The 24430-nt window shown below is 53.5% G+C and overlaps 1 protein-coding gene and 1 pseudogene across 2 annotated transcripts in view; both read left to right on the top strand.

Moving 5' to 3' along the window:
* Positions 1-24430, top strand: part of LOC140415180 (exostosin-1-like) — a 510761-nt gene that overhangs the window by 168603 nt on the left and 317728 nt on the right. The gene's annotated exons all lie outside the window — the stretch shown is intronic.
* Positions 291-16152, top strand: LOC140429093 (polyadenylate-binding protein-interacting protein 1 pseudogene; annotated as a pseudogene).

Below are 24430 nucleotides of genomic sequence, written 5' to 3'. Positions count from 1 at the left end.
GGCCGCTAGTAGTAAAGCCCATCGTTGGACCCGGGCTGAGGCGATCGGCAGGATCACTCGGTCCTCTTTGAACATTCCCAGCAGAGGCTTGTGATCCGTATTGATCGTGATAGTATGCCCATAAATGTACTGGTGTAAGTTCCGCAACGCGGATACGACGGCCAAGCTTTCTTTCTCTATCTTTGCGTCTGCGAGCTTGCGGGATGCAAAAGCTATTAACCGTTCTGAGCCATCGGGCATCCAGTGTGCCAAGATCGCTCCAACGCCAGAAAGCGAGGCGTTCCACGTCAATGGCAATGATTTTGACGGGTCAAAGTGAGTCAGCAGTTCGTCCAATGATAGGCGCTGCTTGACCTCCTGGAAGGCCTTTTCGGATGAGGGGTCCCAGTCCCATCGCTGTCATTGCTTCAAAAACTGGCGGAGTGGATTGAATAAAGTGCCATTTGGGGTATGAACGTCCGTAGTAATTAAACAGCCCAAGAAAAGAGCGGAGCTCCGTCGGGTCTCGAGGGCCGGTGGCCTGCTGGATCACCTGCACCTTGGTGGAGGCTCCGGTGTGTCCACCCAGTAACCCAAGTAAGTGACCTCCGGGCATGGAAGACGCATTTCTCTCTCCGTAGGTGGACACCGGCCCGTTCAAATCGCTTGAGGACTTCGGCGAGGTTTTCTATTTGTTCCTTGTAAGAGGTACTTGTAATGAGGACATCGTCCAGGTATGCTGCCACCATTGTCAACCACGGTAAGATGTTTTCCAAGACCCACTGGAATATCGCACAGGCTGAGGAAACCCCGAACAGTAACCGGGTATACTCGTATTGCCCCCTGTGGGTGTTGATTGGCACGTATTTCTGGGACCCCAAGTCCAGCACCAACTGCAGGTATGCATGACTCATATCCAGATTCGTGAAACTCTTGCCCCCGCTGAGCCTGGCGTAAAGGTTCTCGATGCGTGGGTAATGCTATCAGGACACTTGGTTCACGGTCATCTTATAGTCGCTGTAGAGCTCTCTGGATCCGTCAGGCTTCAACACCAGGACCACTGGTGTGGGCCCAATTCGCAAAGTGGATGGGGAAGATGGCTAACTTTCTAATCGATCCAGCTTGTGTTCGACCTTGGGCGGCAGCGGCAGCGGGAGGAGGAGCGGGGGAATGCGTACAATACTGGGCAGGTGTGAAAATACCTGGGCTGAATGTTCTCATCCACGTTGATCATTGCTGTTGCGCCTTCAGCAAAGACCAGTGGGAACCTGACCATTATCCCTTCGCACCACGGGGCTACACCTGACACACTCTCTGCCAGTCCAATCGCAGGTGGAGTAGCCAGCCACGTCCCAGCAAGCTGGGCCTGTCTTGGTTCACTGTCTGTGTGGAGTCTGCACGTTCTCCCCGTGCCTGCGTGGGTTTCCTCCAGGTGCTCCGGTTTCCTCCCACAGTCCAAAGATATGCAGGTTAGGTGGAGTGGCATGCCAAATTGCCCTTTAATGTCCAAAAAGGTTAGTTGGACTTACTGGGTTACGGGGATAGGGTGGAGGTGTGGGCTTAAGTAGGTGCTCTTTCCAAGGGCTGGTGCAGACCTGATGGGCTGAATGACCTCCTTCTGCACTGTAAATTCTATGATCCCTCTGGTCCTCTGTACTTCCTAGCGTCCTACAGTTCATTGTGCATTCCTTTGCTTTGGTGGTAATCCCAAAATGCATCACCTCTCACTCTGCAAGGTTAAATTTTACACTGTTCTGCCCATCTGACCAGCCTGGCTATATTATCCTGTGATCGAAGATATCCCTCCTCGCTGTTTACCTCACCACCAATTTTCGTGTCATCTGCAAACTTATTGATCAAACCTCTTACTTTTATCTCATTAAAATCCCAGCTGGTTCACGAGATCCCTTCAGGACAGGAAACTTGCTGCCCTGGCCATGACTATATATGATGTCATAGCACACCATCCTAAAGACGAAATAGCAAAATTAGGCAGTGATAATACATCAATACCAATTGTTGGTGTTCTTTTGTGAAGTTAAGTGTTGATGTTAGGGGAAGGTAGCGGGCCGGATTCTCCGCAGCCCCACGCCGAAATCGCGTTTGGCGCAGGAGCGGAGAATCGAAGATCCCAACCGAATCGGGTCCGGTGCCGCTCCGGCGATTCTGCGGGCCCCGCAATTGGAGTCATTGCCAGAGGCCCTCCCAGCGATACTCCACTCATGACCGGCCGAGCTCCCAACAGCGTGGAACTAATGTGGTATGGCCGGTCGGAACTCTCGCGCGGACTCAGTCCACGGCCACCCAGGTGGTGGCGGGGGGATCGGGCACCGGAGGGGAGGGCCTTATGGACGGCAGGGGCAGTGAACGGACCGGTCCAATGCAGTGGCGCGCGGCCGATCAGGGGGGCCTGGATTGTTCATGTTGGTCCGTGGTCCGAATCCGCCATGGCACTCGGCGCGGCCACTGGAGGCCGCCGCCGTGCGCATGCGCAGTCTCGAAACCGGAAGTGCGGGGGCCTGTATCTGCAGCCCCCAGAAGGTAAGTGAATCGCCTTTTCTTTTTTGCAGGAAACTGGAGAGTGCAATGCCTGCGTTTTTACGCCGGTGTGGGGGACATGGTCCCATTTTGGGAGAATCCAGCCCAGGGTTCGACTGGAGCTCACAGTTGTTTTACCTGCTGACTTCACATGAGGAATGTCCTCTTTGGCTAGTTATTTGAGAGGGGATAGCAGGCACCTATTAGCGTACTCAATTATTTCTTTCCAATTAAGGAGCAATTTAGCGTGGCCAACCCACCGAGCCTGGGTTGTGGGGGTGAGACCCACGCAGACACAGGAAGAACATAAAAACACCACCTGGGCAATGACCCAGTGCTAGGATCGGACCCGGGTTCTCGGCGTCGTGAGGCAGCAGTGCTAACCACTGTGTCAGCATGCTGCCCCTACTCACATTTTGCTTGTGTAACGAAGCTTGTGATTGTTTGTGGAGCAAAGCATATTGTGTATCTATGCACTTGTGTACACATGTATGCGCGTGTACACACCAATGTGTGTTTGTGCATTGTCAGTCTCAAACTCAATCAGATGTACTGTGACTACCGACACACTCCTTTTTCACTCCTGGGGCGAAATTCTCCATTATCGGCGGAAAGTCCGCCGATCGGCGCAAAAAACGGCGCAAATCCCACTTGCGTCACGTCATAAAAATGGGACGATAGTCTCCGGCCCGAAATGGGCTAGCAGCGACATAACGGGATCCGCGCTTGCGCAGTGGTTCACGCCGTGCAGCGTCATACGCGCCGCACGGCGTGACGGCTCATAAGGCCGCGCTGCTCCCCCCCAACCGACCGGAACACCCGACCGCAACACCCGACTGGGTGGCTGGCCGTCGCTCAGCCCCGAGGTTCGAGTCACGCGATGTGGAGGCGCTCCTGGACACGGTGGAGCAGAGGAGGGACGCCCTGTATCCCGGGCACGGCCGCAGAGTTGCCCCACGCCACAGCCGGCGTCTGTGGAGGGAAGTGGCAGAGGCCGTCACCGCTGTGGCCCTGACACCACGGACAGGCACCCAGTGCCACAAGAAGGTGAACGACCTCGTCAGAGCAGGCAGAATGAGCCTCCCCCATATCCCCCTCTCCCCATATCCCCCCTCCCCCATATCCGCCATATCCCCCCTCCCCCATATCCCCCCTCCCCCATATCCCCCTCCCCCATATCCCCCATATCCCCCCTCCCCCATATCCCCCCTCCCCCATATCTCCCCCATATCCCCCATATCCCCCCTCCCCCATATCTCCCCTCCCCCATATCTCCCCTCCCCCATATCTCCCCTCCCCCATATCTCCCCTCCCCCATATCCCCCTCCCCCATATCCCCCCTCCCCATATCCCCCCTCCCCCATATCCCCCATAGCCCCCTCCCCCATATCCCCCCTCCCCCATATCCCCCTCCCCCATAACCCCCCTCCCCCATATCCCCCATATCCCCCCTCCCCCATATCCCCCTCCCCCATATCCCCCCTCCCCCATATCCCCCATATCCCCCTCCCCATATCCCCCATATCCCCCCTCCCCCATATCCCCCCTCCCCATATCCCCCATATCCCCCCTCCCCCATATCCCCATATCCCCCATATCCCCCCTCCCCCATATCCCCCCTCCCCCATATCCCCCCCTCCCCCATATCCCCCCCTCCCCCATATCCCCCCTCCCCCATATCCCCCTCCCCCATATCCCCCCTCCCCCATATCCCCCCTCCCCCATATCCCCCATATCCCCCCTCCCCCATATCCCCCATATTCCCCCTCCCCCATATTCCCCCTCCCCCATATCCCCCCTCCCCCATATCCCCCATATCCCCAAGTGAATCCAGCCCTAACCTTAACCTCTGCAATGCACGCGCAACCGATGGCGTGCATTCATATACCTGCCTAACACTGTTGCCTTTTACCCCTACCACCACCCCCCACCCCCCCCCCCCCCCAACAGGAGAAGTGCGCACACAACAATAGGGAGCATGCGAGGACTGGAGGAGGGCCCGCTGATGAGAGGCCACTGACCGTACACGAGGAAAGGGCCCTGGAACTGGCTGGCGGACCTGACGACCAGGAGGTTGCTGATGCAGAGGTCGGGGGCCCACTAGCAAGTGAGCCACCGACAGCCCGTCCCCATATCCCCCCTCCCCTATATCCCCCTCCCCCGTATCACCTGATCACTGCCTGATGTCTAACCATGCATGCTTCATTGTGTATCGCAGGACCAAACGTCCAGGCACCCATCCCCGCAGATGCACACCGCCCGCAGGATGCCCCTCGGAGACCACAGGAGACGGAGAGACCCGCACCCTCCAGCATGCGACGCCCGCAGGATGCCCCTCGGAGACCACGGGAGACGGAGAGACCCGGACCCTCCAGCATGCGACGCCCGCAGGATGCCCCTCGCACACCACGGGAGACGGAGAGACCCGGACCCTCCAGCATGCGACGCCCGCAGGATGCCCCTCGCACACCACGGGAAACGGAGAGACCTGGAGCAACAGGGAGACGACACCCCCATCACGTGCGGGAGCGACCACCCAGCGATGAGGGGGGCAGCCACAGGCCCCCGTCACATCCGAGCCAGGACACCACTACCCAGGACACCACTACCCAGGACACCACTATCCAGGACACCCCTACCCGGGACAGCACTACCCAGGACACCCCTACCCAGGACAGCACTACCTGGGATAGCACTACCCAGGACACCCCTACCCGGGACAGCACTACCCAGGACAGCACTACCCAGGACACCTCTACCCGCGAAGACGAAATACCGGACAGTGACTCAGAGTGGATGGGTGGAGACGAACCCCCACCCCAAAGTGCCATGGAGTCAGAGTGGGACGAAGAGCACGACACAACGCCACTGCTGTCACCAACACCCTCCACCATCGCAGAAACACTCACCACGGTTGGGCACTTTAGTGATGAGGCGTCTGGTACACTCACTGGTGCGCACAACACAGCCGTCCCGGTACAGCAGGTGGAGGTAGGAGCAGCAGAGGGACCGGGCGGTCGGAGGGCAGCCCAGGCCAAGCGAACATCTGCCGCCCAGATGGATCCCGGGTTCCTGCAGTTACCACACCCACACATAGATCCGATGCAACCACCGACCCGGAGACGAGCGAAGAGGGTGACGGGTGGCTTGCGGCGGCTGCGGTCGCAGGTGGAGGAGTCCACCCGCGTCCAGGAGCTGGGAGTGGTCCCGGTCATGCGTGCCACCCAGGCTGACACCGCACGGGTGGCGTCCGCGGTGGAGGCAATGGGTGCGACGGTGTCAGACATGGTGAACGGTTTGCGAGGCCTGGGGCCTTCCGTGCAGGCGGCGTCTGTGGCCCAGGAAATGGCTGCCCTCTCACAGGAGGCCATGAGCCAGTGCCAGCGCCAGATGGCAGAGGCGCTCAACGCCATAGCCCAGTCTCAGCAGGCCATGGCCCAGTCTCTGCAGGCCATAGCCCAGTCTCTGCAGGCCATGGCCCAGTCTCTGCAGGCCATGGCCCAGTCTCTGCAGGCCATGGCCCAGTCTCTGCAGGCCATGGCCCAGTCTCAGCAGGCCATCGCTGAGGGCATCGGCGCCAGTGGCCATGTGCGAGCCGGCGTCGCACTGTCACAGACAGGGTTTGACAACACCCTGGGCTCCATGGCTGCAAACCTGCAGACCCCTGTCGATACCAGCACGGGCCTCCAGGACTGGCAGCGCCAGATGTCGGGGGGCGTCGGATGGCCAGTCCGTTCGCATCCCCCACCCATGTAGAGGCCTGGGGGCCATCGGGCATCCCGAGGGAGGAGGAGGTGGTGTGGTCCGTCCCGGCTCCCTCTGTAGGGGAGGTCCCGGTACACCGCGACACCTCGGACTCCCCCCCCTTCCGTCCCAGGTGCATCGGGTGGGCAACGGGCAGGACAGGCTGGCAGATCGCCATCCCAGTCGCCCGGGCCGCAGCCTGGCCCATCTAGGCCAGGACGCCCCAGGAAACGGCCGCCAAAGGGATCCAGTGTCAGAGGGCAGGAATCACAGGAGTCCACCTCCAGTTCTGCTGTACCGTCTGGGGAACCACGTAGACGTAGTCAAAGGGCCCGTAAGGCCAAACAATTAGACACTGAGTAAGTTGGCACGGGTGCAGGGCACAGATGAGTTTTAGGGGCTAGGGCACGTGCATGAACTCCTTTGGTTATTAAAGTCAATGTTACACCTACCGAAGCTGCCTTTGTGCTCTGTCCAAAGTGTGCGGGCGTGTCATGTACGTTGAGCGCAAGTGTGTGTGTGAGGGGTGGTCTTACCTCAGCCCCAGGTGAGTCTGCCCCCTTCCCCCTGGGCCGCCATCAACATCCCCCGGGCAGAGGACGGGACCGTGCGCTGCAGTGTCACAGCCGCATGCAGGGATGGTCTGGGTGGATGGTGGTACTGTGGCCATGGGTCAGACATAGTCCAACGATGTAGAGCCAGGAGCTCATCGCAGGGCGGGTTGTCATCATCCTCCATGGCCTGCGATAGACACGCGTCCACCCGCAACTGGGTGAGCCCAGCCCGTTGTGCCGCCGGTGGTTCGGCAATGGGGGTGGGAGGGTGGTGTGCATGCGGGTGGGGTGTGTGGGGTTGGGGAGGGGGTTGAGGGTGCTGGGTGGGTGGATGGGTGAGGGGTGTGGGGGGTCGGCTGTTGCCATGGTGTGCGGTCTGTGGCCATACTACCCGATTCCCACGCCCATCTAGTCAGTGAAGCGGGCGGCTGTCAGTCTGTCCCGTGCCCGCTCGGCCAGCCGGTAACGGTGGACCGCCACTCGCCTGTGTCTACCCCGTCTGCCCTGACCATTGCCCCCATCCCCCTCATCTGGGGAGGACTGTGCCTCTTCCTGCTGCTCCTCCACTCCACCCTCCTCTGCCTGCGGCACATCGCCCCTCTGCTGGGCTATGTTGTGCAGGACGCAGCACACCACAATGATCCGGCCGACCCTATCTGACCGATACTGGAGGTCGCCCCCAGAGAGGTCCAGGCACCTGAAACGCATCTTCAGCACGCCAAAGCACCTCTCGATCACTCCCCTTGTCGCTACATGGGCATCATTGTAGCGGTTCTCCGCCTCATTGCGTGGCCTCCGTATAGGCGTCATCAGCCACGATCGCAATGGGTAGCCCCTGTCGCCCAGCAACCAGCCCCTCAGCCGGGGATGGCATCCCTCGTACATGCCGGGGATGGATGACCGCGACAACACGAATTAGTCGTGTACACTGCCTGGGTGACGGGCGCAGACGTGCAGGATCATCATGCGGTGGTCGCAGACCACCTGTACGTTCATCGAATAGGTCCCCTTCCTATTAGTGAACACGGCCCTGTTATCTGCAGATGGCCGCACGGCGACGTGCATCCCATCGACCGCGCCCTGGACCATGGGGAACCCGGCCACGGCAGAGAAGCCCACGGCCCCGGCATCTTGGCTGGCCCGGTCCACGGGGAAGCGGATGTAGCGGTGCGCCATGGCATAAAGGGCATCTGTCACTGCCCGGATGCACCGGTGCACCGATGTCTGCGATATGCCGGACAGGTCCCCACTCGGTGCCTGGAATGACCCCGTTGCATAAAAGTTCAGGGCCACCGTATCCTTGACGGGCACGGGGAGAGGGTGTCCCCCGCCAGTGCCACGCGGTGACAGGTGTGCCAGCAGATGGCAGATGTGTGCCACAGTTTCCCGGCTCATCCGGAGTCTCCTCCTGCATTCCCGGTCCGTGAGGTGCTGGTATGACTGCCGGGGCCGGTACACACGGGGCGCCCTCGGGTGCCTCCGTTGACGTGGGGCCGCGACGTCCTCCTCCCCCTCCTCGTCCTGTCGGTCAGGTGTCCCTCCAGCCTGGGCGGCTGCCGCCTGCCCCTCTGCGGCAGCCTGCGCCGCCTCTCTGGCATGCTCCTCCTCCTCCTCCTCATCCAGGGCAACATAGACATGAGCGCTGCCACCACGGCGGCCAACATCGCTGGATGGTCTGAAAACATGGCGGCCTGGTGGGGGGGAGGGGAACGACGACATGTCATCATTGCCCATATCCCCTCCTCCCCCCAGCCAGGTGGCATGGACCGCATGGGTCCAACTGTTGGAGGCTGGCACCTGGCCAGGTGGACCAACTCATTTGCCCTCCCATCACCCTCCTCGGCACGGACCCCTTACCCAACCTCCACCCCAGCACGGACCCCCCCCAACCCCCAACCTCCACCCCGGCAGGGACCCCCCCCCCCAACCCCCAACCTCCACCCCAGCACAGACCCCCTCCCCAACCTCCACCCCAGCACGGACCCCCCCCCAACCCCCAACCTCCACCCCAGCACGGACCCCCTCCAACCCCCAACTTCCACCCCAGCACGGACCCCCTCCCCAACCTCCACCCCGGCACGGACCCCCCCCAACCTCCACCCCAGCACGGACCCCCTCCCCAACCTCCACCCCAGCACGGACCCCCCCCAAACCCCAACCTCCACCCCAGCACCGACCCCCTCCAATCCCCAACCTCCACCCCAGCACGGACCCCCTCCCCAACCTCCACCCCAGCACGGACCCCCCCCCAACCCCCAACCTCCACCCCAGCACGGACCCCCTCCAACCCCCAACCTCCAGCCCAGCACGGACCCCCTCCCCAACCTCCACCCCGGCACGGACCCCCCCCCCAACCCCCAACCTCCACCCCAGCACGGACCCCCTCCCCAACCTACACCCCGGCACGGACCCCCTCCAACCCCCAACCTCCACCCCAGCACGGACCCCCTCCCCAACCTCCACCCCAGCACGGACCCCCCCCCCCCACCTCCACCCCGGCACGGACCCCCCCAACCTCCACCCCAGCACGGACCCCCTCCAACCCCCAACCTCCACCCCAGCACGGACCCCCTCCCCAACCTCCACCACAGCACGGACGCCCTCCCCAACCTCCACCCCGGCACGGACCCCCTCCAACCCCCAACCTCCACCCCAGCACGGACCCCCTCCCCAACCTCCACCCCAGCACGGACCCCCCCCCAACCTCCACCCCGGCACGGACCCCCTCCAACCCCCAACCTCCACCCCAGCATGGACCCCCCCCAACCCCCAACCTCCACCCCAGCACGGACCCCCTCCCCAACCTCCACCCCAGCACGGACCCCCCCAACCCCCAACCTCCACCCCAGCACGGACCCCCTCCCCAACCTCCACCCCGGCACGGACCCCCTCCAACCCCCAACCTCCACCCCAGCACGGACCCCCTCCCGGCACTCCCCCGGAGCCCAGCCTACTCTAACCAACCCCCACCCCCCCCCGCCGCGCACACACACACACAAGCCGAGACACACCTCTCCTCACGCAATCAGTCTGCGGCCACGCCATTTCCTGCCCAGAGCCAACCCCCCAGGCCGTCACTCACCTCCTCGCTGGTCGGCGTGAGCCTGGAGCACCGAGTCACGCCGATGAAAAGGAGGTTTGATTCACGTCGACGTGAACGGTCATCACGTCGACGGGACTTCGGCCCATCCGGAAGGGAGAATATCGGCAGGCCGAAAATCGGCTGCCTTGCGCAGATCCGTGACATTCTCCGCGGCAGCGGCGCCATTAACGCCCAGCCGACTTTTCTCCCTTCGGAGACTTCGGCGGGGGTGGGGGCGGGATTCACGGCGGCCAACGGCCATTCTCCGACCCGGCGGGGGGTCGGAGAATGACGCCCCAGATTTCACTGCTGTTGGCTGTGTGTGTGCCTGTATGTTTGTGTGTGTTTGTATGTGTGTTTGCGTCTTGGTGGGTTTGTGGGTGTGATTGTTTAGGCAAGAGAGGAAGACTTTTCACGGACAGGGAATATTAATAGGACAGTAGTTAATAATTAGAGCCAGTAATCATGTGCCTGTTCCCAATTGTTTGCTAATTGAGTGTTAAGAGGGACAAGTGACCAGAGTGAGGTTATTAAGATGTAATTAACTGTATTTGTCTAATTGGCACCAACCAATGCAAGATGTCAAATGTTTGTCCTGGTTTATTGACTCCCAGCGATGATGAGAAAAAATCTAGTTTATTTAGGCGTTGTACTGTATGCCACAGCTTAATTTTCATGTAAGCAGCCCTCCCCAACACTTGGCCAATTGCCTGCGATAATTTAAAGCACAGGTGGCAGTGTTAAGAGGTGAGACTGAGATGCTAGGACACCTGTGGGCAGCACCAGGCACTTGATGTTTTTTTGCGTATTGCATTTTATGAACGAACATGTGTCTTTTAACTAAATATTTTTTGGTATTTGGAAACTTAATGTCGCCCTTTTTCTGTAGATTCTGAATGCAATTAGTTCGCTGAACCAAGCGGCCATTCTTCATGTCTAGTCAAGATAGTGAATGCTGGCAGACAATTTGATGACACAGATATGATCGGCCGAATGAGCTCCTTCTATGCTGTAAGATTTTATGGTTCTATTGATAACAATAACTTTTAGGATGATGAGCGAGACACGACAATGCCCAGGATCCTTGTAAGGAGAGAAATGCACCGACTGTATATACTCGACATCATCATCGTATATACTCGAGTAATGGTCAATCTCGTGTAATAGTCATCCCCTGATTTTGGCCAATAGATCCAAATCCTTTGTTCTTGCCACTAAGTCAAACTTGTCCTAGTATAAACTCACTCGTTGACAGAATCAAATCAAACCATATAGAATCATAGCACACCATCAAAGGCACAGCGTGTCGGCACACATCAACATGTGCTGTCAAGGCTACCACCTCACTGGTGTGCGCTCCATTCCTGTCAATCCCACTCTCTAATATGGCAACATGAAGGAATGGCAGATACACAGCCCAGTTCAAACTTAAAGTTGTTTAGACTGCAGAGCACACAAATAATTGTTTACTAGCTAGAGAACACAAGATAATGGCAAAGAACATTAGAGTCACAGAGATCGACAGCACAGAAAAGGCCCTTTGTCCCATCGCATCAAAAACACCCACCTAAGTATTGGAGTCCCATTTTCTACCACTTCGCCCATATCCTTGTATGTCTTGCCATCGCAAGTGCACATCTAAATACTTCTTAAATGTTATGAGGGTCTCTGCCTCCACCACCCTTTCAGGCAGTGAGTTCCAGACTCCCACCACCCTCTGGGTGATAGTGTTTCCTCACATTCCCTCTAAACCTCCTGCCCCTTATCTTAAATCTATGCCCACTGGTCATTGATCCCAACATCAAGGGGAAACATTTCTTCCTGTCTACTTCCTGTCTGCCCTCCATAATTTTAGACATCTCAATCATGTCCCCCCCTTAGTCTCCTCTGTTCTGAGGAAAACAACCCCCGTCTATCCAATCTCTCTTCATAGCTAAAACTCTCCAACCCAGGCAACGTCCTGGCAAATCTCCAGCCCCAGAACTCGTATGCCTTTTAGAAATCTGGGCATCCAAGAGCTCATGTGATTTTCCCCCCCAAAATATACTTTATTCCTAGAATTTATGAACATGCATTATGTATAGTTCAAATTTCACATTACGCAAAGTGCCTGCAACTCTCTCCAGAACCTTTTTGCAAAGGTGCATTCCAGTGGGAGGTGGGAGATGGTCTCTTGCCCACTGCAATGGGCAGAGGGCTGTATGGAGTGAAGCTGCAAACCCAGGGATGAGTGAATCATCTCATCTCAATCATTTCAAACTTTTGAACTCCCCAAATAAATTCAACTCAGCGCAATTCAAGCATGTTTTTGTTTTGTTTATTCGTTCATGGGATGTGAGCATCAATGACAAGGCCGCATTTATTGCCCATCCCTAATTGCCATTCATAGATCATAGAATTTACAGTGCAGAAGGAGGCCATTCGGCCCATCGAGTCTGCACCGGCTCTTGGAAAGAGCACCCTACCCAAGTTCAGCACCTCCACCCTATCCCCATAACCCAGTAACCCCACCCAACACTAAGGGCAATTTTGGACACTAAGGGCAATTTATCATGACCAATCCACCTAACCCGCACATCTTTGGACTGTGGGAGGAAACCGGAGCACCCGGAGGAAACCCACGCACACACAGGGAGGATGTGCAGACTCCGCACAGACAGTGACCCAAGCCGGAATCGAACCTGGGACCCTGGAGCTGTGAAGCAATTGTGCTATCCACAATGCTACTGTGCTGTGTCACTGGAGTGTTGAGCCACAGTCTTGAACTGTTGTAATCCATGTGGTGTTGTTGCGAAGGGTATCCCAGGATTTTGACCTAGCAACAAGTGAAGGAATGACAATTTCGTTCCAAGTCGAGATGGTGTGTGATTTGGAGGGGAAGTTGAATGTGATGGATGGGAGGAAAATATTGTGGGCCTTTTTCTGGTGTTTCTCAATCTTCTTTCTCCTCTCTCCTGTATGAAGAATCCTGTAGGTAATGGACAGCATGCTGTCAGGAAGGCTTCTGGCATAACAGGAGGTATCCTTGATTCAGTCTCCTATACACCAACAGTTTTTTTTTAAATCAATGGAACCGATTGCATATTCCGGGCATGCTGTGTGCATATTGAAGCTGAGATTAGCTACCAACCAACACTCATGGGCGAGATCTCCTTTTGGCAGTTTCACCTATCATCGTGTTCTTTTTAATCTGAACATCTACTGCAGTGCAAACTTGAGTATTAAAGCCAGTTTTCTTTTTACCAATTGTCTCCCACTCCTCCTGAGGCTCTGTGACCCTGTCCTCTAAAGGCTTGGATACATGCCCTGGGAAGGCCTTACAATTGACTTCAAGTCCTAGGATATAGGGACATTCTTGGTGAGAGATGGCAAACATGTCGCATTGATCCCCCAAAGGCACTATTTCTCAACTCATTCAAATAACTTTCCTTTATGTTTGAGCCCATGTTCTTGTTTTCATTCTTGTGATGTGGGTGCCACTGGCAAGAATAACATTTATTGCCCATCCCTAGTTGGTGGTGGTACAACTGTGTGGCTTGCCAAGCCACTTCAGAGGGCAGCTACTCTCAATGGTGTGGGACTGGAAATACAAATAGGCCAGACTGGGTAAGGATGACAAGTTAGGGGTGTACATGTCACAGTGGTTAGCACTGGGACTACAGCGCTGAGGATCTGAGTTCGAATCCCGACCCAGGGTCACTGTCCGTGTGGAGTTTGCACATTCTCCCAGTGTCTGTGTGGGTTTCACCCCCACAACCCAAAGATGTGCAGGTTAGGTGGATTGGCCATGCTAAATTGCCCCTTAATTGGAAAAAAATAATTTATTTTTAAAAATGGATGACAAGTTTCCTTCCCTGAAGAACATTAGTGAATTTTCATCATAGAATTTACAGTGCAGAAGGAGGCCATTCGGCCCATCGAGTCTGCACTGGCTCTTGGAAAGAGCACCCTACCCAAGGTCCACACCTCCACCCTATCCTCATAACCCAGTAACCCCACCCAACACTAAGGGCAATTTTGACACTAAGGGCAATTTAGCATAGCCAATCCACCTAACCTGAACATCCTTGGACTGTAGGAGGAAACCAGAGCACCCGGAGGAAACCCACGCACACACGGGGAGAATGTGCAGACTCTGCACAGACAGTGACCCAAGCCGGGAATTGAACCTGGGACCCTGGAGCTGTGAAGCAATTGTACTACCCACAATGCTACTGTGTTGCCCTGAATTAGTTGGGTGGTCACTTACAGATACTTGTTTTCCATCCAATAAACCACCTCTCTATGCTCCAGTATTCTACACACAATTTCTACACTCTGATATCCAACAAGGTCTCTCTGTGTCCTGATATCTCATACACAGCCTCTCTTTCTCCCCCTCTCTTTGTATCTCAATACTGCATAGCCTGTCCCTTTATCTTGGGCGTATTTTTTGTGACTGGTTATATTCTGTAAATATACTGTCTGGGAAAAAGATTACTACTCTTGGTATTAAAATGGTCTTTGTGTGGAGCGGGTCGCGGCCGAGGCCGCGGGTTCGGCGCTGCCCCCGCCCCGCAGGCCCCGGCGGGCGCGCCCAAGGGCACGGCGACGGCGCCCAGGAGAACGGGCTGTGCGCCGGCCCGGGGCCTGGCGGCCGGAGCCGGCACCAACAACGGGGCGGCGATCGTGCAGGGTAACGGCGTCCATGTGAAGAGCGGCACCCAGCAGCAGGAACCCCTGAGGCAGTCGCGGAGCAGCCCGCCCGCTGCCGAATACTCAGATAGCATCAGCCGAGGGCAAACGGCATTGGGACCACATGACCAGTATCTGTCACACAGCACAAACACTGCCATGGTTAAGCCACAGAGGATGGAAGTATTCACCATCCAATCAAAACTATCAGTGCACCAGAGTTCTATCCACCAGGCTTTGTGGCGAAAGCTGTGCCAGACGAGGCACTTGTGGATTTTGAAATCCCCGCTGACCTCACATTGGCTGATTACCGTCAGGATTTTCTGAGTCTCCTGACCTCTCACCCTGGTAGCTTTGAGCTGGAGATTGTGCAATTCACGGAGATGATGAGTGGCCGGGTCAACACCGATGAAGCACTGCAAGAAGTGGTGGAAATAATCTACCAGCAGGCGACCACGGTGCCCAACTTCACACACGCAGGGGCTCGATTGTGTAACTACCTGTCCCAGAATCTAACTATCAACCCCAGAAACAGCAACTTCCGGAAACTGTTGTTACAAAGATGTCAGACGGAATATGCAAAGAGAGACGAGGCTGTGAAAGGCGATGAGAAAACCAGGAAGAAGTTCCACTCATTTGTGCTGTTCCTGGGCGAGCTATACCTCAACCTGGAGGTCCAGGGCCCAAATGGAGCACCGACACGAGCTGACATTTTGCAGACAGGACTTTGTGAATTACTGAATTCCCTGCTTTCTCAACCCATGGATGATAACCTCATCTGTGCTGTAAAGTTACTGAAGCTGACAGGATCAGTGTTAGAAGATGCCTGGAAGGGGCAAGGGAAGTCAGACATGGATGAAATAATTCAGCGAATTGAGAATGTTGTCCTAGATTCGAACTGTAGCAGGTATGTAAAGCGGATGTTGCTGAAGCTGATCGAGCTACGGTACAGTAACTGGGGTCGCGTTCACACAGCAGCAACATTATAATGAAGCTACACCTGAAAATGATCCCAACTATTATATGAATGAGCCTGTATTTTATTCAGCAGAGGGTATCCCTCTCACTCCAGCAGACCCAGATTACCTGGAACAGTACCAGGAAATGATTGATCGAGAAGAGCTGTTTCAAGGTTATTCTGATGAATGCGTACCTGGATGACTCGAAAAACGAAATGGATCCAGAGATGGAGGAAGCGTTTGAAAAGTTAAGCGCCGGGAGATTCGTTAGAACTCAAAAAAAGACAACAAAAAATTGCGTTTTTGAGTGTTTATTTGAAAAAAAAAAGAAAAAGAAATCTTTTGAATTTTAAAAGATGTGCAAGTAATTTAACGACAAACTGAAGAAACATTTTCATGTTTCTTGTGCCATTGAAAGCATTGCAGGAAAATTGATGTTGGAGTCCACCTAAAACTGTTGATGGCGAATGCACCGCAAAAATTCCCAAGCAGAATCTGCCGATTAATACGTGCTGTACTTTTAATGAGACTCTTTTGTAATATAGTTTGTTATAGTTTTATTTTTATGTAAAAGTTGCAAGTTCAAATCTAAAATAAAACAATTCTTTGTAATGGAAAAAAATGGTCTTTGTGTAATAGTATAAGTTGTGTGTTGTTGTATAAATTAGATTTGGAACAGGATCATGTCAGTGCAGATTAAACCTCCGATTAACCTAAAGCAATTCTCATTAACCTCTGCCATGTGCTAATGGCTCAGCAAATGCTAACAATATTGACTCACAGAGTCCTCAGAGCAGAGAGAGATGCAAACTGCGCTGCGATGCGGTGTCCACTTTCGGACCACAGTGTGGTATTGGTTTCACTGTGATGCAGCCGATATTGTGATGCAGACTGCACTATTATAGTTTTTTACGCTGTGTTATGGTTCTTGGTGAGATGTGATTTACCTTGTGATAAGTCTGCACTGAGTGACAATCCATATCATGGTACGATTTACACTGCAAATGGTTGAGAGATACAGTTAAAAAGGCTGCAAAAATAGCTGATAGAATTGCCAGTTTTAACTCGAGGTGTAGTAGACAAAACCAAGAGGTAGCGATGAGCCTATAAAAATAACCTTAATGAGATCTCGGTTGGAGGACTGTGTGCAGTGTTGGGCTCCGAGTTATAAGTAGGGTAGCGAGGTTTTAGAGGGCACAGTGCAGATTCACTGACATGCTGCCTGGTATAAGGAAATGCAAATACAAAGAAAGACTTGGAAAGGGCTTGGGTCTCAGAACAAAATTTAGGGGCTTTTCATAGTAACTTCATTGCAGTGTTAATGTAAGTCTACTTGTGACAATAATAAAGATTATTATTACAGATCAGATGGATGTGTTTAAATTTATAAAAGGGTGTGATACGGTTTATAGAAGTAGACTGTTTCCAATAGTTGAGGGGTCAGAAATGAAGGGGTGGTTAGTCACAAGATTAACAAAGAGATTCAGAACAGAGCACATGAGAAGCTGTTTCATGCAGTGTTATGAGGCTGTAATTCAATGGTAGAGGCAGAAACTATGTCAACATTCAAGAATAGATTAGACAAGCAGATGAACGAAAGGAATTGAAAGGCAAGGAGGGATATGTGATGTGAACATTTTTTTGTGTGGATGGTTGAAGTGGATTTGGATGAATCACTTGTTATAGGGCACGATCTACCAGCCGCATTGTACCCGATAGGTGTCGTGGTCGGTAGATGCCGGGAGATCCCTCCTCCGGGATCTACCTGGCTCGCCACTCCTTGCAGGATGTTGCGATCTGCATCCCCCCTATTGTGGGCGAGGGTCAGTATTTTGCAAATCCACATATTAGAGTGAGACAGCTTGTCTCACTCTAATATGCACACCCCTGATCCACCCGAGGCATTGGGATTTAACCTCTTTGTCTCGGAGATCTCGGGTGAGTGTCATTCAGTGCTGGTCCCCACAAACGGGAACCAGCCGGAAAGGCATCGGGGGATTGGAGACCGCCACGTGCTTGCTCTCTGGGAAGGGTGCATGCTAGGGCACTGCCAACCTGACACCCTGCCACTGCCAGCCTGGCACTGCCAAGGTGAGGTGTTCCCAATTGAAACCTCAAATTGAGAAAGAGGCCCGATTGATAGCTTGGTGTTTCTCAACGCCACGAGGGCCGGGAAACACCTGGCTAAACGCGCTCGTCAGGAGACTCTGTTCGAATTTGGTTAGATTGTGCCATAATTTCTCTGCTAGCTCTACACCGTGTTCACCTCAGCAACGTGGTGTCCACTCCACGTCCGTTCTGGAGTAGAGATAACGATTGAAGTTTTCTCATTTACCGGGCATCCTTATAAGATCCCCAATTTGGAAACATGTTGCAGAAATTTAAAGAATTGGAAAAGTTTGTTTGGTATCGATAGTATCTAATTTAATTAGAGGCTTTGATTCAGAAGCTTGTATAGCAAGCAGGTCAGAATTACAGATTATACCAAAACTAGGAAGGTAATTAAATCTTAGAGACAGCTTGGGAAGGACAAATGTGTTGGTTAAAATGTGTAAATGGTTAGATCGTTGGCAGATGAAGATTTAATACAGACGGGTGTAAAACGCTGCAGGTAAGAGAATAAGTTGAGGAACATTAATGTTTCACAAATGGGGCGAAATTCTCCCCCAACGGCGGGATGCCCGCCGACTGGCGCCAAAGCTGGCGCAAATCAGACGGGCATCGCGCCGGCAAAAAGGTGCGGAAGTCTCCGCATCTTTGGCGGCCTAGCCCCAACATTGAGGGGCTAGGCCGACGCCGGAGGGATTTCCGCCCCGCCAGCTGGCGGAAATGGCGTTTGTTGCCCCGCCAGCTGGCGCGGAAATGCGGCGCATGCGCGGGAGCGTCAGCGGCCGCTGTCAGTTTCCCCGCGCATGCGCGGGAGCGTCAGCGGCCGCTGAAAGTTTCCCGCGCATGCGCAGTGGGGAGAGTCTCTTCCGCCTCCGCCATGGTGGAGGCCGTAGCGGAGGCGGAAGGGAAAGAGTGCCCCCACGGCACAGGCCCGCCCGCGGATCGGTGGGCCCCGATCGCGGGCCAGGCCACCGTGGGGGCACCCCCCGGGGTCAGATCGCCCCGCGCCCCCCCCCAGGACCCCGGAGCCCGCCCACGCTGCCTGGTCCCGCCGGTAAATACCAGCTTTGATTTACGTCGGCGGGACAGGCAATTCCTGGGCGGGACTTCGGCCCATCCGGGCCGGAGAATCCAGCGGGGGGTCCCGCCAACCGGCGCGGCTGGATTCCCGCCCCCGCCCAATCTCCGGGAGCGGAGACTTCGGCGGGGGCGGGGGCGGGATTCACGGCGGCCAACGGCCATTCTCCGACCCGGCGGGGGGTCGGAGAATGACGCCCATGATGTCAAATAGCTGAGGGCAAGATGAAAAGGGACCTGAAATTTTTGAGGACTTAACACTTAAAAGTGCCCAATCGTTGCAGGGCAGCATTCAACAAAGCCAGTAGGATGTTGCACTATATATATGTATATGAAACATTGGATTATGTAATGTTCAAACTGCATGGTGTTCTGGGTAATAATAATAATCTTTATTATTGTCGCAAGTAGGCTTACATTAACACAGCAATGAAGTTACTGTGAAAATCCCCTAGTTGCCACACTCCGGCACCTGTTCAGGTACACTGAGGGAGAATTCACAATGTCCAAATTACCTAACAGCACGTCTTTTGGGACTTGTGGGAGGAAACCGGAGTGCCCGGAGGAACCCACGCAGACATGGGTTAACGTGCAGACTCCACACAGACTGACCCAAGCCAGGAATCAAACCCGGGTCCGTGTCGCTTTGAAGCAACAGTGCTGAGCACTCTGCTACCGTTAACCAATGACTTCAGTGTTCATTTCTGGTTGCTGAAATACAGAGACATGCAAATCAAACCCGATTCCTAGAATCTGAGAGATTGGAAAGGTGCTGGATATGTGTTTTTTTTTTTAGCCTTGAACAGAGTTGATTTTATAGTGTAGGGAGTTCAAGGATTTTGATTCAACGCCAATGAAGGAACTGAGATAGAAGCTCTAGCCAGGATGCTGGTGTTTGATTTATAGGTGAGTCATTAAAGTTGGCACATTCATGATATCTGACTTCCTGAGGTGAGGTACGCCGACAGGTGGGGTGAGTGACTGGCAAAAATATATGTTCTGTTCACACCCCAGATAAGATCAACATCATGAAGACCATCCACAGACAACTGCAGAAAATCTACTGAATATGTATGTAGCTGTGCAGGGAAAAATCAAGGGTGAAAATAATTTCTATCAAGAAAATCAGATTTCCAGCAGTGACTGTAGTCTGTCGCATCTAGAAGATATATTGCAGCATCTTGTTCAGAGTTCTTCGACAGCACTCCCTAAATCTGCGACCACTATCAGGACAAGGACAGCGGATGCATGGGAACACCACCACCTGCAAGTTCCTGGCTTGAACATGTTTTGACATTCCTTCATTGTTGTTGGTTTGAAGTCCTGGGACTCCCTGTCCAGAAGCACTTTGGGAGTTTCTTCACCAAACACACTGTAGCAATTCAAGGAGGTTGCACTTTTCAATCAGCAACTAGAGGTGGACAATAACTGCTGGCTTTGGAGTGAGGCTCTTCACTGGGTCAATTCTACCATCTTATGTGCTCGGCTCAGCTCAACTCAGTTCAAGGTGGTGCTCAGGGCGCATCTAATGATTTTTTTTCTCGGGGGTGGAGGATAGGTGCGAGCGTTAGTCTCTGGGGCTGGTGAATCATACCCACATGTTCTGGTCATGTCCTAAACATGAAAGCTCTAGGGTCTCTTTCTTTAACACCATGTCAGAGATTCTTGATATCGATCTGGAGCCTTGTCCGTTGGTGGCCATTTTCGGGGTTTCAGACTCACCGGTGCTGCAGACACGGGTATAGGCAAATGTCATATTCTGTAGACTGGCCAAAATAAATGATGAGCTGCAGAACATCTAGATTAAACAATTTATTATGGAACAACTGCGTGATAAGATAACCAGAAAAAATAAAATAATAAACTACTAACATTAATTAACTATTGTAAAGCTACTGCAAAATACATCTATCCTCCAGCACGACCTACTCCCAACCCCCTGCCACAGGATCACATGGTGGGTTTACACTGCCACCTAGTGGTCGGAGGTCATGCATGACATTATGTACAGAAAGGCTTTATGCATATCATCACAGCGGATGTCCTCGCTATTGCCCTGTTGACAGTCCAGAGCCGAAGGGTGGAGATCTCCTATTCCTCTTGGTGCCTTGTCCTGGTTGGGTGACCTAATGAGTTTCTATCTCTGGAGAAGGTTGAGTACATCATTAGGAGGTCGGTAAAAAGGTTCTACTCGAGATGGCAGCCAGGAATTTCCTTTTTCAAAGAGTTAGTAACAGTCAGCTATTAGGGCAGGGTTTTAGTTATTTGTTTCAAGAGTTTGATTTAGTGGGATTGTTTTGAATATATTGATTGACTTAATTTTGCATTGTTTTTGTATTGTATCTTTATGCAATGGTGGCATTATTTTGTTGCAATGAAAAATTTCTTCAATAAAAATATATTTTTTAAAACAACTGCTGGCTTTGCCCGTGATGCTGATGACCCAGGAATTAAAAAAATCAAAATTGTAATGTGGGAGTAAACCCTCCAACTACTTGATAACTGTATAACTAGAGTATGGATAAACAGAGTCTCCCAGGGAAAAGCTTTGGAACTGTTCTTAACACCGAAACGGTTGGCCAAATGAACTCCAGTTTGATTTAACGGAAAAGTTTCTAAGGGCGGGATTTATCGGCTGTTCAGGCCGGCGGTAAATTCCAGTCCTATGCTGACACTCTGGTTTCCTGGCGATGAGAGGTGCTGTCACCGGGAAATCCTGTTGACAGTGGTGGGGTCGGTAGATCGTGCTGGCGGGCCGCCTTCGCTGCCAAAGATCCACAGGGGGATGGTCGGTAAATCCCGTCCTACGTGTCATTTCAGGCGGAATTGGCGAGTTTCCCACCTCTATCTAACCACATCTAGTCACGTTTTGGGGCCCTGGGGAGTTTCTCACCGGTTTAGCCTACACTTAGGGTGCAATTTAACCAAAAGGTTTTCAATTGTGCTGGCGAGCGGGAATTGCCGTGAGCTTCCCGGCGCTCGGCCCGGCGAGGCCGTCACCGCTATAAAACGTTAATTTGTCCACTTAATGTGGCCCCATGGGCTTCATTCCACAAATGATGGTCCCACCAGCTGATTTGCTGGGATCGTGCTCACCAGCCCCCTGCTAACAAGGGAGAGCAGCACTTGAACCGCTCTTGGCACTGGATCCCGATGGCCACCGACCGGGAGAAAGGCACGCTGGGTGCCAACCCGGGACCACCCTAGGGAGTGGCGATGGCAGCCATCCGCTCCCCCGATACCCACACCACTGACAATGGCGTGTATCGGAGTCCGCACCCGGAACAGGGTGGCAAGGCAAGGCACGCGCCGTGGCCCTACGCCCCCAGAGGACGCCCGCCAGGGGCATCGAAGGCCACGGGACGTGGTAGGCAGTTGGCTGGTTCCAACTCTGATGTGCATCCTGCAGACACACCTATACGCAGCGGTAGAGCGCAGGTCGAGAATCACTGAGGGTGGGGGGAGGGGGGTAAGGGAGTTTGGGTGCATTGTGGGGAGAGGACGGGCGAAGGGTCTTGTAGGGGCGGGTAGAGTGGGGTGGTACCATCGGGGGGTTGCGGCAGCTGGGAACACATGTAAATTATTTAAAATCGTTGACCTTAACCAATATGACGCCCCTGGCACTTTCTTTACAATGCACAGCCTTGCACTGCCACCATGGCACCCTGCCACCCTGGCTATATTGGGCTTAAGCGAGAGTGTGACGAGGCCGTTAGATTGCCGGAGAGACCATAAACGAGAAATGCGCCGGATGCCAATCGGTTTGCGATCTAACTGGCATGCCCCTGTTGTCAAAATCAGGATTCCGCAGTAGCATGGTGAAAAACCAATAATCACCCTGGCTTGTCAGTGCCACCCAGGTACCTTGGCAGTGCCTGGCAGTGATAAGCTACCCATGTTCCAGGCGTAGGGCCAGGGGGGCACCCTGCACTGTCACTGACCACCCGGGGGCCTCTGATGGCCTGGGAAACCCCCCAGGTGCTGTTCCACATAGACCAGTTTTGAACGGTATCAGGGTTGGGGGCTCCTTGGGGAGGCCAATAGATGCCGGGTGCTGATTAGATCTGGTGTCAGCATAGTTAATTGGGTTCTTAAACCCACTAAACTGCGCGAGATTAGGTCCTGCCCATCTCGTTAGATCTCGCGAGGCGTTGCAGCTTTTGGGGATCCAGGGGGGAGGCCTGTCCCGGCATTTACCAGTCACGTCCCGCTCCGATTCCGGTGGGACATGGTCTGTAAATCGTGCCCAAAGTTTTTAGATCCTCTGTTGTTTCACTGTTATTATGCTATGCCTCATCGCTTGAAGGTGATGACAGCGTAAGGGAGAGAGAAGGTATGAGTGAGAGAGTTAAGGAAATAGAAGGATTGGAATGAACAAGAAGTGAGAAGGATAGAATGAAAGAGAAAAGGGTGGAGGAGGAATTGAGAAACCATGAGAGAAGGTGAAGAGGGAGAGTAAGTAAGAAGAGTGGGAGATAGTGAGAAAAGGAAGCGAGAATGAATAACAACGCTTCGGGGAATGAAAGGTGAGCAGATATTGTAGGAATAAAAAACACAAACGGAAAGTAGAAGGACAGAAAGCAGAGACTGTGGAAATAGTAGTGAGGAGAAATAAGGAGAGGCAACATCTTGTATGAAGCAGTTTATGGTACTCTCCTTTGTTTCCCTGCACTTTAGTAGGTAAATGGACTGCCAAGTGTAAAACTGAGCCATAGATGGGGAAGATCCTGATCTCAGGAATCCTGGTCTTACCTGGATTTGCAGGAGGAGCATTACAACTAACCTCCGTGGTCAGTGCTGCTAGAAAATGTGTGCGCGTCTGTCTGTGTGCATGTCTACATCGACTTGTGCATATATGATGCATCTGTGTGTGAGTATGTGCCTGCATGCACAAATGAGCATTTGAGTGCTTGTGTTCATGCATGTTTGTATCTGTGATGCCAAAGACAAAATTTGGCTTGGGCTAACCTGTCAACAGTCTCTGTCTATGGGGAATGGCTGCATATAGAAGATACTGAAGAACTGAAGGTGTCCCTGGGGCCAGGGCCCGAACCCCAGCAAGAAGATAATTGGCGGAAGTTCAATCAAAACCCAGTAACGGGTCAGTTCATTCATCAGATATTCATGGAAGTGGAATCAATTGCAATTATAAATATGCCTCAGTGAACCTACCTGCTGAGAAGCTGTGGAGTATCGTGGGTAGGGTAACCATGGAAACCTGTCGTTCTGTTAATCACAAATGATGATCCACAATTAGACTTTCAGTGGAGATGGGCAAGTTTGATTTTCTTTCGGATGCACAAACAGCAGGAGATTTTTATTTCTTTGGTGGAATGACCAAGGGATGCAAATCGCCCGTAGTGTGCTTGCTGGAGTCAGTCCGCCGGTAATGAAGTTCAGGCTTACGGATGCAACTCGGGAGGAGGTCCCCTAAGAGGACTGCTCGACTGACAGCTATCCAAATTGCCTGTTTAATATATCATGGAGTGAAATGATGGATGAACCTATATCAGCCACGATTTAGTGGGTTGCACTGCACGCTCACCTCTGAATTGGAATGTTAAGGGTCAAATTCCATTCTAGAGATTTGAGCACATAATCCAGACTGACACTTTCCACTGCCAGCACTGAGCAAGGACTGCACTGTCAGGGATGATGTAATTTGGCTTAAATGCGAAACCTATACCTTGTCTGCTTGTTAGGTTGGATGTAAA

This window comes from Scyliorhinus torazame, chromosome 1 (genome assembly GCF_047496885.1).
Source record: "Scyliorhinus torazame isolate Kashiwa2021f chromosome 1, sScyTor2.1, whole genome shotgun sequence".
NCBI classification, from domain to species: domain Eukaryota; kingdom Metazoa; phylum Chordata; class Chondrichthyes; order Carcharhiniformes; family Scyliorhinidae; genus Scyliorhinus; species Scyliorhinus torazame.
Note: the sequence above shows the minus strand (reverse complement) of the source record. Positions and strands in the feature narration are given on the sequence as shown.